This window comes from Mustela nivalis (genome assembly GCF_964662115.1).
Source record: "Mustela nivalis genome assembly, chromosome: 5".
NCBI classification, from domain to species: Eukaryota; Metazoa; Chordata; class Mammalia; order Carnivora; family Mustelidae; genus Mustela; species Mustela nivalis.
The window spans coordinates 67,670,569-67,687,913 of record NC_139024.1 but is presented as its reverse complement, the minus strand read 5'-3'; the positions used below and the strand labels follow the sequence as shown (position 1 = coordinate 67,687,913).

Here is a 17,345-nt window from a genome sequence, read left to right as displayed (position 1 = left end):
CACTATTGGCTGAAACAGTAACTGGTTGGGGACCATCAGTCCCTACTGTGGTACCTGAGCTGTGTCCCCTGATCAGTACTGTCACTGGGTCAGCTTTGCTAAGCCACCTACCAAGAGCCAAACTCCTGAAAAGTAGCCTTTCTGCTCTTACAGAGGAGAGAGCTTGGGGAAATTGTCTTGGTGGGGAAGAAACAATTTGCTTCTACCCTTCAGGATCTTCCAGCTGGTCTAGAGATTAAATTGACATAAGACATATCTACAGGAGAAAACGTAATATTTTATGGAGTGTGCATGGAGGCCCCCAAATGAAGTTGAGACCTAAAGAAATAACCAAAGTGGGCAGTTTTCATACTTTTTAGACAAACAGACAATAGATCTGTGAAGAATCGACAAGTCAAAGAAAACTTAACTTGAGGAGCTTCATTGAGTAAGGAATTCTAAGCAGAGTTTGGGCTGGGGTAATAAATTAATAAAAGTAACAGGGGTTGTTTATATGGCCTTTTTGGCTCTAAATTTTCTGTCTCTGGGGATAAGGATCTCCTTACCTCTCAATATGGACAGGCTTGCACCAGGAGATTTATTTCATGTTTTCGGGAAACAACATTGGCGGATGGGGTGTCAGAATATTCTTTTTGCATAGGTTGTTTCTTAAGTAACTTTTATTTAAAATAATCAATATGCTAAAGTGTCACATTTTGGGGTGGCCTGCTCTTGGTCCCTATGATTCCCTCCTCTGAAACTTCCAAAGGAAGTTGAGCTGGCAGACTGTTTTATCTCACTTCAGTGGTCTTTTATTTCTGACAATAGGTTAGTTTAATAAAACTCAAGTCAAAAGGCTGTGATGCTTATGTATTTTCAAAGTTAAACTTAGGATTGCATTAATTATATAATAAATAAGAGGCATTTTTATGAAAGCAGAAGAAAAGCAATGGTTAAGATTAGATAAATTATAAAACTGGTTTCTGATTTCTGAGTAGTCAGTGGAGATTTCTAGATGTCAGGCTAAATGCATCTTCAAACTGGGTGAGGGCAGGCAGTGGTAATCTGGAAGACTTTCAGTTTGTACATCAAATGTCTCTGGTGACCCTTCTGCTCCCACAGAACAACAGGCATGAAGATGGTCTATAAATGAGCTGTTATGATTTCACTCAAGTTTACATGAAGTTGTTTGTATTAGTTTGCAAGGCTTCAAGAAAAGGGGAAGTTTATTTATGAATTGATTCCAGTCAAAATTATGGGAAAAAATTGGAGATGATAACTAGGAATTGTGGCCAGACACTGAAGGCACCTAGAAAAAATTAGTTTTGTTTATAAAGAACTGTTTTAGAACCCAATATCCATAAAGGTGTGTTATGAAAACATAATTTTCCTCTTTATAATCACTATCATTCTACCAAAGATAGCCAAATTAAGACTGATTTGTTTATAAAATAAACCAAGGTTGGGGGAAACCAATGTTGGCCTGCAAGAATAGCAACTGATCATATATACTCTTTTAAATCTGCTTTGCTGGAACTTTTTACAGAGAATCTCTACATTGAACTTTTAACAGCCTCTCAAGGTCAGAAGCCAAGCCAAATACTTGCCATCAGACTTTGGCTATAATACCTTTAGATTCGGGTTAATTCCTCTCTGTTGAGATCTGCAAAATAGCCTGAGGTTCCTGCACCTTCCAAGAAGTGATGTCCTTTACCTATAAGGTTGCTAGCAACCCCATAAGCAAGGTATTAGGCTGTTTTTTCAAGGGGCCTTATTGGCTCCATATAACCAACATTATTTCCTTAATGCTGTCTGGTCATACCTAAGTTTTTGCAGGTTTCCCTCAAATATGACATGCCAATCAAAACCTCAGTAATATAATCAATGTTTCCAATTATGTGCTGATACAAGGAGAACAGATTCTTGTTGAATTTATGCAAATGAAAACATTGCCATGAAAATATAAGAATATACACTGAAAATTCTGGAGGGATAAGACAGAAAGAAAAAGTAAGTATTTTAATTTGTTGAAAAGTTCTTATTTTATCATATTATTGCAGGTCACAATTAGCTTAAGAGGACGTTTGCTTAAATCTGGAAAAATAAAACGTTAAAAGATCAACAATGTTTCAAACAAGAAAGTCATAAAAATTATTATCATCCTAGGGTGCCTCAGTCAGTTAAGCATCTGCCTTGGGCTCAAGTCATGACCTCAGGGTCCTGGGATCGAGCCCTGCAATGGGCTCCTTACTCAGTGGGGAGCCTGCTTCTTCCTCTGCTCCTCCCCTACTCCTCTCTCTCTCTCTCTCTCTCTCTCAAACAAATAAATAAGTAAATCTTTTAAAAAATTATAATTGTCCTCAGTTCATTTAGTCTCATGTTATTAATCTTTTTTCTGCTTGAATCTGGTTTTTCTACTAGTTCCAGAAATTCTTAACAAATTTAGTCTTATGATCTTAAGGTTTCAGAAACCTATACTCAAGGTTCTTTCTCATTGAGGAAGAAACACAGTTGCAGGAAGTTTTTGTAAAAGCATCTGAGTAAAAGTGTAACTGTCTACAAATGACAAAGGACTTTAAAAATGCCCATGATTAAAAATCTGATTAAAATTCATTACAATGTAATTGACAAGGAAATTTGGTTATTTTTGTGACACTTAACATTTTAAGATAACAACATACCAGGACATATCAAATTTCTAAAAGTTTCATACAATTTCCAGAATAGTTACTTTAATAGCATATATCTACACAAATATAAGACAGTTTAGTAATATTTGTTTGACAATACTTCCCATGTAATTTCACATACCAAACAAGCCTAATTTCTCTCTTTAACAATGAGAAAAAAAAATCACTGAAATGTTCCAAGGGCCCTGTGGAACATTTCAGTTAGATTGCAGGCAAAAGACTTTATTTTAGAATTTGATTTTGGGAGGCACCTGGCTGGCTCAATTGGAAGAATATGTGACTCTTGACTTTGGGGTGATGAGTTCAAGTCCCATGTTGGGTGTAGAGATTACTTAAATATAAGACCATTAAGAAAATTCAATTATGGGAAATATGTCAAAAACATCAAAAGTTTCAAGCATTAATTAAAGAAGGATCACATGGGGCACCTGGGTGGGTCAGTGGGTTAAGCCTCTGCCTTTGGCTTGGGTCATGATCTCAGGATCCTTGGATTGAGCCCCACATCAGGCTTCTGCTCAGCGGGAAGCCTGCTTCCCCCCCAACATGACACTCTGCCTCCTGCTCTGCCTACTTGTGATCTCTTTCTCTCTGTCAAATAAATAAATAAAATCTTAAAAAAAAAAAAAAAAAAAAAAGAAGGATCATAGATTATAAAACTATTAAATGATTTAACCAAAGTGACAATGAGAGGCAAATACAGAAGTTTTCATAGTTGTAAATAAGTCTTAGCTATTTTAATATTAAGAAGACTGTCTTCTTGAATGATCAAAGATTTGATAAAAAACAAAACATAGAATCATTTTCTAGGCAGATTACATGAAAGGTAAAGAAAATTTTGTTTGTAATTTCTCATAAAAACCAAACCAATCATCTAAGAAAGTATTTCTTTTAACAGAGAGATAAAACAAATTCTAATTTTCCATCAGTGTTCCTTTGATATTAAAACTCGCTTTTTTAAAAAATTTCTTTTCAGCGTAACAGTATTCATTGTTTTTGCAACACACTCAGTGCTCCATGCAATCCGTGCCCTCCCTAATACCCACCACCTTGTTCCCCCAACCTCCCACCCCCGCCCCTTCAAGACCCTCAGGTTGTTTTTCAGAGTCCGTAGTCTCTCATGGTTCACCTCCCCTTCCAAATTACCCCAACTCCCTTCTCCTCTCTAACACCCCTTGTTCTCCATGTTATTTGTTATGCTCCATAAGTAAGTGAAACCATATGATAATTGACTCTCTCTGCTTGACTTATTTCACTCAGCATAATTCTTCCAGTCCCATCCATGTTGCTACAAAAGTTGGGTATTCATCCTTTCTGATGGAGGCATAATACTCCATAGTGTATATGGACCATATCTCCCTTATCCATTCGTCTGTTGAAGGGCATCTTGGTTCTTTCCACAGTTTGGCGACGGTGGCCATTGCTGCTATAAACATTGGTGTACAGATGGCCCTTCTTTTCACTACATCTGTATCTTTGGGGTAAATACCCAGTAGTGCAATTGCAGGGTCATAGGGAAGCTCTATTTTTAATTTCTTGAGGAATCTCCACACTGTTCTCCAAAACCCACTTTTAAATATACTTATTCTAATCTTAGCTATATATAAAATTATTTTTCAAAGGACCTCAGATTTTAAGTTTTCCCTTTTTAAATCACTAGCCTCACTTTAGGAAAACTTATTTTTGCCCTCAACAAAAATGTATTGCCTTTCCTCATACTTTTTCCTACCAGAAACATGCATCAGACAGAGTTATTTCCCTTATAATTTTTAGCAGCTTTAGTCATATGTTAATCACAACTCTTAATCCTTAGAAACTTTAATTTCTAGTGAAGTAGTAGTAAACAACTGTAAGTTGTCTGTTTCTCCAGCATTTTTTAGATTGGCAAATTTAAGGAGATATTTCATAATTTCTAGAAACATATTTTTTTTTTAAGATTTTATTTATTCATTTGACAGAGATCACAAGTAGGCAGAGAGGCAGGCAGAGAGAGAGAGGAGGAAGCAGGCTCCCTGCTGAGCGGGGAGCCCGATGCCGGGCTCGATCCCAGGACCCCGGGATCATGAACTGAGCCGAAAGCAGAGGCTTTAACCCACTGAGCCACCCAGGCGCCCCAACATATGTTTCTTCATAGTACAAAAGTTTAATAAAGAACAGAACATGTTTACTAGGAGACTCAAATCTTTAGTTTTGTTAAAGTAATAAGGAAACCACAAGTAGATAAACCTATATTCAGTATTTAATGCTTATTATTTTGTCTATTTAGAAATGACCCAGATACTCAGTGGATTCAACCTAACTCACCACTTAGCAAGACTTCAAGGTTTCAAGTTGCCAAAAGGATGAGGGAAACTATTTTAAAAGTTTACCTAAAAAAACTTTGAAAATTTATATCTAATTTACTTGTTCTTAACAATTATACTTAGATTACCCATAAAAAACTCTGAGATATCAAAGTCAGTTATCCCTCCAAGTCAATTATTTTTTAAAAACAGAGATAGTACCAGCCTATTTGACTCTAAGTAAGCTGAGACAGAATAAAAGTTTTAGTTTTAATATTGTAATTTTAGAGACATGTCTATTTTAACTACACTGACAGCCTTAAATTAGCTTTAACAACGAATATTCTCCGAAATCATGTGTTCTTGAAAATAAGCTCTTGCCTTCAAACTGACTAAACAGGGCTCTTTTATGAACTAATTTTAGTACTACCATCCACATGTAGGCAAATCTCACACTTACAACATATCTACTGTTAAAAAGAAAACCACAGGCCCAATATGGCATCGCTTAGTTTTAAGGCTCCAAGTCAGTAAACCAAGACTTAATACTACCTAAATAAACTGCAGTTTCAACTCCCCAGGAATGTAACCTTTAACCAAGCAACATGGCATTTCCTGGTCAGCACAAAAAGTTTATTGACAGACCCCTTCCATTTCCCTTAGGAGGGCAAATTGCCTAAAACAATGGATTCTTTGCTAATAACTGTCTTTTTCCGCTCCATCTCTACCTCTATAAAAGCAGTTCCTTTTCTGTAGCACTTTGGAGTTACTTTCTAACTGTTGGATGGGATGCTGCCCAATTCATGAACTGATTGATAAACCAATTCAATCTTTAACATTTACTTTGATGGATTTCTCTTATTTAACAATATGGACATACTTACAGATGTAAACAAAGATCCTATAGTTTTTGTTTTGTGGAGAGAACATTATAGGCTTGATTTTTATATACCTTTTCTTGCTCTTTTTTTTTTTCCTTCTGGTGAGAAACTTTTTTTTTTTTTTTTTGAAGTTTATATTTCAAAGAATGGCTCTTAGGTCCTAGAAAAGGTGGTAGAAAATTTTTACCACAAAGGCACAAAGTACCCAAGTTTTCTCCAAGGTGGACTTTTTGGAACACATTATCCACTTAAGAGATGCTAGAGTCTGGGCATAGCCCTTTTAGCAATTTGTAATTTTATTCTTTAAGTAAGCTCCACACCCAGCATAAAGCTCATCACTGAGCGTGAACTCATGACCCTGAGATCCATACCTGGGGTGAGATCAGGAGTCTGAAGCAACTGAGCCACCCAGTTGCCCCCTTAGCACTCTATTTTTAAAAAGCCCTCTTCTTCCAAAGATACAGATGTAGTGAAAAGAAGGGCCACCTGTACCCCAATGTTTACAGCAGCAATGGCCACGGTCGCCAAACTGTGGAAAGAACCAAGATGCCCTTCAACGGATGAATGGATAAGGAAGATGTGGTCCATATACACTATGGAGTATTATGCCTCCATCAGAAAGGATGAATACCCAACTTTTGTAGCAACATGGATGGGACTGGAAGAGATTATGCTGAGTGAAGTCAAGCAGAGAGAGTCAATTATCATATGGTTTCACTTACTTATGGAGCATAACAAATAACATGGAGAACAAGGGGTGTTAGAGAGGAGAAGGGAGTTGGGGTAAATTGGAAGGGGAGGTGAACCATGAGAGACTATGGACTCTGAAAAACAATCTGAGGGTTTTGAAGGGGCGGGGGGGTGGCAGGTCGGGGTACCAGGTAGTGGGTATTAGAGAGGGCACGGATTGCATGGAGCACTGGGTGTGGTACAAAAACAATGAATACTGTTATGCTGAAAATAAAAAATAAATTTAAAAAATGACATAAAAAAAAAAGCCCTCTTCCCTTCCCTGCCTTTTTTCTTCAGTTTCAAACAATTGTGGACTGTGTTTTTATTTCAAAGACATGTTGAAATTGTAACTCTAAGGGACAGAGAAAGAATGCAAGTTGTTTTGTTTGTTTTAAAGAAATTTGAGATAATTGCTATTTAAAAAACTGTTTCTTTTCTTAGGTATAGGACAGTTCTGTTCCAATATTCGATCTTTTGTAATAGCTATAAAGCATTTAGAGAGGAATAGGCAAGGTTTTGCCTAAGGTAAAAATAGGTGGGCTTTGACTTGTTTTTAGAGTTTATTTCTAGTTTTGTTTTTTGGGATTTGTAAGACAAAGACAGTTGCCTTTAATTCCCCCCAAAGATCATGGATTGCAGCCTGAATATCAAGGGATGGATCTGCCTAACTAAACTTTATATATGTATATATACCAGGGAGATTTTTAACTAAAACAGGAATCAAGAGCTTTATGCCTTGATAAACTCTGTATAAAGTGTTTTAATAAAAGCTTTTTTTCTAAGTACGTAATTTAACCTTGGACTTTTTTGATATTAGGTCCTTAGATAAGTCTTCCACTGATTAATTGCAGGAGGGCCTAGGAGAAATTCTGGTCATCAGCTTCCTCTGTGAAGTGGGGCTGTGTCCTGGGGCCCTTCTGTCTTGCCTCATACCCATAGCATAATCAGAAGCTGAAAGAACCTTCCCTTAGCTACCAGTCAAGTTCTCTTTCAGTGAGCTTGTGAATAATAATTCTAATTCTAATTCCTCTAAATTTGGTAGGGATCTTTTGAAAGTGGAGGAAAAGGGGCTTTATAATTTACAAGATCTGCTGCTGTTCAAGGGACATGAATTCTCTGTGAGTTGGGGGCAGGCTGGGGGAGTGCACAGTTCTAAGCTACATCTGCCAAGGTCATTGCACAGAAATGCCTAAGGTTGGCAAAACCTGATTACAGCAAAGCAAACCCTACTGTCTGTCCCAGGTTCTTATGCTAAATTCACTTTTGGGCCTCTAGCATTTATAAGAGTAGTTTGTATACTTTGAACTTGAGATTAAGCCAGAGTACTGTACAAAAAATCTTGTAGGGAAAGAGAAGTTAAAACCGAGAGATGGGGGTCAGATTTGAGGAAGAGAAATCTACAATGGATGTAGATATTAATTTTTGTCTTGAGTCTGAGTCTGTTCTTTTATCTTGTCAAGGATAGCCTTATACTAATAAGACAATTCGCCAATTTTAAATTTTTTTTAAAGATTTCATTTGTCAGAGAGAGAGAGAGAGAGCGCGCACAAGCAGGGGGAGTGGCAGGCAGAGAGAGAAGCAGGCAAGCTCCCGGCTGAGCAAGAATCCTGATGCAGGACTCCATCCCAAGACACCAGGATCATGACCTGAGACAAAGGCAGACACTTAACCGACTGAGCCACCCAGGCAGTCCTTAATTTAGCTAATTTCAAGGATCCATCCTCTGGCCATGATGAAAAGGATTTTGTTATTAATGTCAATTCACAACCACTCAAACCAATAAGCCTTTTTATGGTTTGACCAAAGATACAAGAGATGTCCCTAGAGAGGGCATAGTTGATGAAGCCCCCATGATCTAACAGTCTACTTCCAAGAATAGTCTAAAGAAGCAAAGACCGTCAGGGACAGGTGGGAGGAATGACATGGTATTATTAGGTTGTCTCCAGTCTCCCACAAAGGTACGAAGCTTCCAGTCGCAGACTCACCAATCTGTGACAGGAGGCAGGTGCTACTGGAATGGGATTTTTCTAGCACTCACAAGCAATGAAGGTTGAGACGACCAAGGCCCTTACAGTCTAGGACTTCTTAGGACAAACCCCCCGAGAGCCGGCTCACCTGGGCAAAGAGAAGGCTGCTTGTAAATGGGCGTCTCCAATCCCCAGTCTATTCAACTTGCCACCAAAGAGCACCCCAGTAAATGTACCTTCCAGATGGCCGAGACCAGAGGAAATGTTCTCACTGGTCACAAAGCCAAGCTCTTAGGACAGAGAACATGATAAAAGGAAAAACCTCATCTAGCCTTTACACGGGGGACCCACAGCGAAGTATGAAGTATGTCCACACAGACACTGTCTGATGTGAGCCATGAACGCTACGCTTTATGGATTTACTCCCCTTTTGTGACAAAAGACACAGACAAAGGAAAACAAAGACCATCTCTGGAAGGAAACGGATCACTTAGCAAACCGTGCTCTACCAAACTTTTTTCTGAGAGTCGCTAAGCCAAAGGAACTAGTTCCACAAATCTTTTCGCCTGCTAATTTAACTTGAGAAAAAGAGTAAAGGACTGTCATCATTCTCACTCCACCGGACCTTACAGACAGATTCAGGGAGGCCGACATGGTAAGAAATCTTACCTTCTGCCGGCCGTATGTCAGCTCTCCCAAGATCTTGAAACTATGGAAACTTCAGAGCAAATATCCAGCGGAAGTTGATCCCACTGGCCACGCCGACTGGAGGGGAGGAACCAACTCCTGTGTTCCCAAGGATTTCCAGCTGGTCTAGGAATTAAATGGACATGAGACAGAGTAACAGGAGGGGGAAAAAAAAGTTTTATTACTTGCACACAGAGACAGGGTACTGACACTGAGACCTAAAAAAATGACCAATGGAGGCAGTTGTTACACTTTTTAGACAAAGAAGCAATAAATCTGTGAGGAATTGACAGGACAAAGAAAACTTAACTTGGGAAGCTTCAGTTAGTAAGGAATTGTAAACAGAATGTGGGCTGCAGTAGTAAATTTAAAAAGGTAGCAAGGGTTGTTTATATAGCCTTTTTGACTCTAAACTTCCTATGCCTCGTAATAAGAATCTCTTTATCTCCTGGTACAGATTGGCCACTTTTTATACAAGAGATTTATTTATTTTTTTCTGAAGATAAAGAAGTCAGTGTTTTGGTTTTTTTTTTTTTTAAGACTTTTAAAAAAGATTTTATTTATTTGAGATAGAGTGAGAGTGTGAGAGAGAGAGAGAAAGAGAGCACAAGCAGGGGGAGTGGCAGGCAAAGGGAGAAGTAGGCTCTCCACTGAGCAGGGAGCCTGATCCAAGACTTGATCCCTGGACCCTGGGATCATGACCTGAGCTGAAGGCAGATGTCTAACCAACTAAGCCCTCCAGGTACCCAGAAGTCAGTGTTCTTTTTGCATTGGCTGTTTCTTTCTTTCTTTCTTTCTTTTTTTTTAAGATATTATTTATTTGACAGAGGCACAGGGAGAGAGGGAACACAAGCAGAGGGAGTGGGAGTGGGAGAGGCAGAGCAGGGAGCCCAATGAAGGACTTGATCCCGGGATCCTGGGATCATGACCTGAGCCAAAGGCAGACACTTAACCAACTGAGCCACCCAGGTGCCCTACATCATCTATTTCTTAAGTCATTTTAGTTTAAAATAATCAATATGCCAAAGTGGCACATTTTGGAATGGCCCTTGACCAAAACAAATCTTTTATGTGGAGAGAAGCCTTGATTAATACCACCAAATTCTGCAAGGATGGAGGGATTGCCTCTGTAGAGGGAAAGTACGACATCCCACTACCTGGAGTCGGAAGGAGACCCACAGCAGCAGGACCATTCGCTACTGGCACCCAGGTAGCAGGCCCCAAAAGGAAATCATACCTCATCCAAGTGGAAAGAGCCAAAAACAGGGGAAAGGAGGGAGAGCAAAGACTGAATGGGGTGGGCATTGCCTCTCATACTTCTCTATGTCCCCAGTGCCTAGCACAGTGCCTGGTACACAAAAAGCCTAATGCATCCTTTAATGAATTGCCCCAGAACTGCCACTAGCTTGCCATAGCACTTTGGATACTTCCCTGATCTCCTCAGTGATTCCAGCTAACGCAGGTGATCCAGCTGATGCCCCTGATCCAAGTGAGGTCGGTGTAGGAGAACCAGTCATGGGATTGGAGAGTTGGAATTTTCAGTCCCACCCCGACTTCAGGGGAGGGGACTCAGCCAGGAAGTTGAATTAGTAGCCATGGTCAATGATTTAATCAAGTGTGCCTATATAATAAAGGGGTCTGGAGAGCTTCCGGTTGGGCAAACACGTGGAGATGTGGGGAGAGTGGCATGCTTGGAGAGGGCATGGGGCTCTGGGTCCCTTCCCTTTCCCTATGCATCCCTTCCATCTGGCTGTTCATGAGTTATATCCTGTTTAATTAAACTGATGTTAAAAAGAAAACCACAGGCCTGTAACTGCATCACTTAGGGCCCCTAGTCAGTAAACCAAGAACTAATACCTAACCTATCTGTCATTGCAACACCAGGAACATGTAACCTTTTACCAATCAACACAGAATTTCCTGGTCAATTCTAGAAATTTACTGGTAAGCCCCTCTCACTACCCTTAGGAAGGCAACCTTGCCTAAACAACGTGTCTCTTGCTAATAAATTTCTTTCTTTCTTTTTTTTTTTTTTTTAAGATTTTATTTATTTGACAGATCACAAGTAGGAAGAGATAGGCAAAGAGAGAGGGGGAAGCAGGTTCCCCGCTGAGCAGAGCGCCCGATGCGGGGCTTGATCCCAGGACCCTGAGATCATGACCTGAGCTGAAGGCAGAGGGTTAACCCACTGAGCCACTCAGGTGCAACCCCCCCTTTTTTTTTAAGATTTTATTTCTTTGAGAAAGAGAGAGAACACAGAGAGGGAGAGGGAGAAGCAGACTCCCCGTTGAGCAAAGAGCCCGACATGGGGCTCGATCCCAGAACCCTGGAATCATGACTTGAGGCAAAGGCTGACACTTAACAGACCCAGGTGCCCCCTTTTTTTCTCTATTAATGCCTTCCCTCTGTCTTAAAAAACCATCACCAGCTACACCCCAAGACCTGACCTTTACTGCTCACTTGCTTATACTCACCAACTTCTGGCCCACATTGTTCCTTAAGCTCTTTTTTTTTTTTTTTTTAAGATTTCATTTATTTATTTGACAGAGAAAGCACAAACAGAGAAAGCAGTAGATAGAGAGACAAACTCCCTGCCTAGCAGGGAACCTGATACCGACCTTGATCCCATGATCCTGGGATCCTGACCTGAGCCAAGGGCAGCCTCAAGTTAGTCACCCAGGTGTCCCCTTAAGCTCTTCTTTCCAGTTTATGTCTTAACGCAGGTAAATAGAAACCAAAACCACCCTTCCGGCACTAGTGACTGCCCTGACAAGACTTCCAGCCAGCCCAGACAAACAAGACCAGTTTGACCTTAATTCCCGATTCACAGCTGCAGACAGACCAAGAACTGACTACCTTCACTTCGTTCTATTACTAAAATCTCTGCCCAAGGAAGAGCTCTCGAGCCTCATCTACATACGTGTAATATATGTATAGGCATGCTTCCTTAAGGCACATGTGCGACCTTACACCCACCTTTTCACAAGATGATGAGGCCTTCTAATCTAAATATTCATCTTAACCCTAAATAAAGAGAATCTATTCACCTTTGCTCAGAGTCATGGCTTTGGAAGCCATCCCCCACTCCTCCACCCCTGTGATCTCCTTATTTGCTGCAAATAAACCTTTCTTTCTTTTTTAAAAAAGATTTATATATTTGACAGTGAGAGAGACATCTAGAGATGGAACACAAGCAGGAGAGTGGAAGAGGGAGAAGCAGGCTTCCCGATACGGGGCTGATCCCAGAACCCTGGGACCATGACCTGAGCCAAAGGCATGCACTTAACCAACTGAGCCACCCAGGTGCCCCCAAATAAACCTTTCTTTGTGCGACGACTTAACCTTGTATAGTTTCTGACCCACCAAAGAGCAAACTCTCATTGGTTCAGTTATAAAATCCGTCTCTTGTTCAGCTCAGGGGAGCTCCCCCTATGTGCTGCCCAAGTCATGAGTCATTTAATAAAGCCAACCAGATCCTCAGATTTACTTGGTTGCCTTATTTTTTAAACAGATTTGGTGGCAGCATCAGGATCTGAAGCAAAATTCTGACTGGGTTTGAAAACAATGGGAAACACAGGGGTGGTGGTCTGTGAACACTTTCGAGTTCCCGATCTTTCTCGCTGATTCTGAGGGCCACGGGCAAATCTCTCTCAGTTGAGTTGCGCTCTTTTTGCATTCCAGCTCCTGACCTAATTGGCTTTCTCGTCCAGGGTTAATAGGTCAGTCTAGATAGAATAGTCGAATGGAGTGCCAGTCCTCAGCCCTTGGCTCAGTCCACAGTTCCACGCTGGAATTCCTTCTTGATTTCCCACCTGCAGTCCCCATGGACTGTGGTTTGCTGGTTTAGTCCTTTCCCCAGTTCCAGTCTGCAGTCTCCATAATCGATGTCACTGGCTTAGTCCATGCTGGGAATTGCAGGTGGTGGACACAGCCTTTTCCTGGCCAGTCCACAATGATGATTTTTGGTTATTGCCTTTGCATTCGGGAACCCATGTTTGCTTGTTTTGTGTAAACAAAAGGCTTAGTTAATGGGATCCTTAAAATCGTAAGAGTCAAGCATGCTACCTTCTGGCATTTGCTTATTTTATGTCTACAAACAAAACTATGGTGCCAGGAGCTGTGATTATCTACAGAAATGGTAAAATTTTACTAAAAACAAGACAGAATTATCAGGGCCCTGATAGAACATTTCAGTTAAATACAGTCATCTAAGGAATGCACTTGAAAGCAAGGGCTCCCAAGGTAAACAGAATGGGCTACCTGTTTTAACTGGCAAGAAGAAGCCTCCAGAAATTTTCAAAATTCCAACAGCTTCATTGAAAGATCCATTGCAAAAGGCTAATGAAAATTTTAATATATAAGAAGTACCTGTAGGGGCTAAGCGCAGGCTGCCCCAAGAGAGACCACTTTGGCATGAATATTACTTTGAGTTAAAAGCCATCAAAACCCAGCAGATTCAGGAAAACTCTTTATCTTCCCCCTTAACTGCCTCCCTGTACTAGGAAAACAGGTATTAATGGAGATTTCTCTTTACCTAATAAATCCATCTGCATAAAAGGACAAGTTTTGTTTTCCAAACATCTCAACTTCCTGCTGATGGTTTTCTCACCTCTCTATCCTCAGGCTCCTACCCCTCTTCTTAACTCATATAAGTTTCATGGAAGTCTATGGAATTTCATGCCTCTGTGGACCCATGTATGTATGAAGTTAAATTTGATTTTTGTCTGTTTGTCTGTCTCGTGTCAATTTGATTCTTAGTCCAGCTAGAAGGACCTTGGATAGCAGAAGAAATTCTTTTTCCTCAACACACCTTCATAAATGTTAGGTTTTAATATTGCTCCTTATAAACTGGACTAGATCCTGATTTCTTCTAGTGTCCTCCGACGCCTAGCTACCAGTCTCCAAATGAACATGTTTTAATTTTTCTCTCATATTTATGACTTGGAATCATTTAAAAACTAAAATGGCTCTTTTTCCCAAAGGTCTACAAATGGAATATAAACAACTTGATATAAATTTCAGAGAAATCACCACAATAGCTCATTTATAAATAATCTTCATGCCTCTTTCTCTGGGGGTCACTCAGAAACATAGCCTGACATCTTCTTGACCAGCTACCATTAAAACTCAGAAATTGGTTTATAACAGGATCTAACCATTAACCATTGTTTTTCTTTTGTTTCTATAAAAATGCCTCTTATTTAATACCTAATTTCTTGAGCCATAGGCCTAACTTTGAGAACACACCTGCATCACCGCCTCTTGAAAGGAGTTTAGCTAAACTGGACTTCTTGCCTGGACAGACACTGGCTCAACAGGATCAAAGAATCTACCAACTCAACTTTTAATATGTGAAACTTCAGGTAAGTTTCAGAGGAAGGAAGTATAGGGGCAAAAGGCCGGCAGCCCCATCATGGGCCACTTTTGCATGAAAATTAGTTTGAGTTTAAAAAGTAATCAAAAGGGGCAGCTGGGTGATTCAGTTGTTAAGCATCTGCCTTCGGCTCAGGTCATGGTCTTGGGGTTCTGGGATGGAGCCCATCAGGCTCCCTGCTACAGGAGTCTGCTTCTCTCTCTCCCACTTCCCCTGGTTGTGTTCCCTCTCAAGCCATCTCTCTCTTTATCAAATAAATAAAATCTTACCCAAAAAGTCATCAAAAGCCAGCAGATTCAGGAACAGCCCTTTACCTCCCCCACAACTGCATAACAAGAATTTAGATAATCTGCTCCAGCAAGAGTGAGATCACCATAGATAACTGCACGTCTTAACAAGAACTAGGTGTGGCAGACAGGGAGGAAACTTGTAGGACTATCGGGTCAAAGTTCCCCAGGTCTCCTTTTTTCTGAGTGGTCCAGCAAACATGTTTACCAGCCATTTACTCTTTTTCATATTCCTGTGAATTACATTCCTTTGCTTTGAAGTCCCAGAACCCCCCCTTCCTGCAGAATGACATACATACCTCATTCTGCCTGATTCTTTGGAAACTTCACATGCGTGTGGATTCCCCATATATCCGAAATGAAATCTGATTTTCTACTGTTAATTTTCGTGTCAGTTTAATTTCCAATATACTAGATGAGCCTTGAAAGGGACAGGAAAGTCTTGCTCCCTGACATACAGACAACAAAAGAACTCCTAAGGTTCACCTCTATCCGCCTTTGAGTACTCATTCTACTAATCATCTGTCTGAGTTGTTTTTCCACTCTGGAAAAAGACATAATTCTAAGCAAAAGTCTGCCAGTTAATGGTTTTACAGATACTCCCACATCTACCTTCAAAGAAGGGCTCCCATTGAGGTCCCCCTCCCAGAGTGGAAGAAACTGAGGACTTTTCTGGTAAGTTGCTATATTATTTCCTTAAACAGCTAAGAGAAAACTCTGGTGGGTAACAGATCTTACAGACAGGATCCTGGATAAACTGTCAAAAGCCAGTGAAGGATGAAAACTCTTACCAGAATCTATTCTTTTGAATCTCTCTCTGTCTGCCGTGCCCAGTCTGGAGAGGAAAAGAAAATCTCACTGTTGTCCCTCCATTTTCATATTCAAGCCCACTGTGGATCGTTCTCCTCTCTCCCAGAGAGAGCAATGGCCTTCCTGCTTGTCCCGTTTTGCATAACTAGGCTTGACTTTCTCCTTGCCTGGTACTGGCAAGTTCTTTCTTTTGGTTGCCTTTGGGAGTCACTCTGGATTTGTGCAACATGGTATCCTTTGCATCCTCTTTGGGGATCTGACAGACACTGGCGGAGTGTTTCTCAATCCTCTCGGAAATATTTAAAAGTGAAACTATGTACTCAGCAGCACCATTTACAATAGCCACATTGTGGAAGCAGCCCTAGTCTGTGGATGAATGAATTGTGAAAGAAGTGGTGTGTATACACAGGCACAAGTGTTACTTAGCCATAAAAAAGAATGAAATCTTGCCATTGGCAACAACATGGATGAATCCAGAAGGTATAATGCTAAGTGGAATGAGGCAGGTAAAGAAAAACAAACAGTATGTGATTTCATTCATGTGGAAATTTGATAAACAAAACAAATGAACAAAGAAAAAAAGAGACCAAAAAAAAAAAAAAACAAAACAAAACAAAAAAACCCCACTCTTAAATATAGAAAACAAACTGATGGTGGAGGGATGGGTTAAACAGGTGAAAGTATTTTTAACATAATGAGCACTGAGCAATGTACAAAATTGTTGAATCATTGTATTACACACCTAAAACTAATAACACTGTATGCTAATTATACTGGAATTAAAAACCAACAAAACTACGTACACAGAGGGAAAGCAACAAATTGAAGATAATGTAGTAGGATAGGTGAATGGACAGAAAATGTCATTTAAATTATAACCCAATTTTTTGAGGAACCAAAAACACCATTCTTATTTTACGAAACAAAAATCAGCATACAGGCAATTCAAAATTCACCTATTCTTTTACCAATCCCCAAACTTCCCTTGTTTATCTGAAACACACTATAAATTACTGGCCTTAGAAAACCAAAGTTCTTCTTGGAAGAACTTATTTTTCTCTTGGCCTTAAAGTTATGTAAACATCCTAAAAGCAATGTAAATACAGCCCACTATCACCTGAGACTGAAGGGGGAGGGAGAAAAAAAGAGAGAGAGAGGTCTTTTTAAAAATAAATTGCTAGGGACACTAGGTGGCTCAGTGGGTTAAGGGTCCCCTTTCACTCAGGTCATGATCCCAGGGTTCTTGCATCAAGTCCCACATGGGGCTCTTTCCTCAGCGGGGAGCCTGCTTCCTCCTCTGCCTGCCCCTCCCCCTGCTGTGCCAGCGAGAGCTCTCTCCCTCTCTTTCTGACAAATAAATTTAAAAGTCTTTAAAAATAAGCAAAAAATAAAATAAACTGCTAAAGTCTCTTGTGCCCAGATTCTAGCACAGCTTTAAGATGAATTCCAGGGACAAGTACAAATCTTAAAAATATTCCCCAACATTTGTAATGATAATGTTCTTGCATTCATGTGTTTGTGGGTTTGTTATAAATATGAGATATTGGGACGCCTGGGTGGCTCAGTTGGTTAAGCCACTGCCTTCGGCTCAGGTCATGATCCCAGGGTCCTGGGATAGAGTCCTGCATTAAGCTCCTTGCTTGGCAGAGAACCTGCTTC

General features: G+C 40.2%; 1 protein-coding gene across 5 annotated transcripts in view; it reads right to left on the bottom strand.

Annotated features, from left to right (window-relative positions):
* Positions 1 to 17,345, bottom strand: part of LOC309865213 (pantetheinase) — a 47,228-nt gene that overhangs the window by 22,533 nt on the left and 7,350 nt on the right. Inside the window, exon 2 of one of the 5 annotated variants that reach the window (XM_082731434.1) lies at positions 9,198 to 9,341. The exons of 2 other annotated variants lie outside the window; for them this stretch is intronic. The gene's annotated coding sequence lies outside the window, so the exon portion shown is untranslated. Of the gene's footprint in view, positions 1 to 1,801; positions 1,823 to 8,546; positions 8,612 to 9,197; positions 9,342 to 17,345 lie in introns of those variants that run through there. 2 more of the 5 variants (XM_082731435.1, XM_082731436.1) reach the window with 2 other exon arrangements.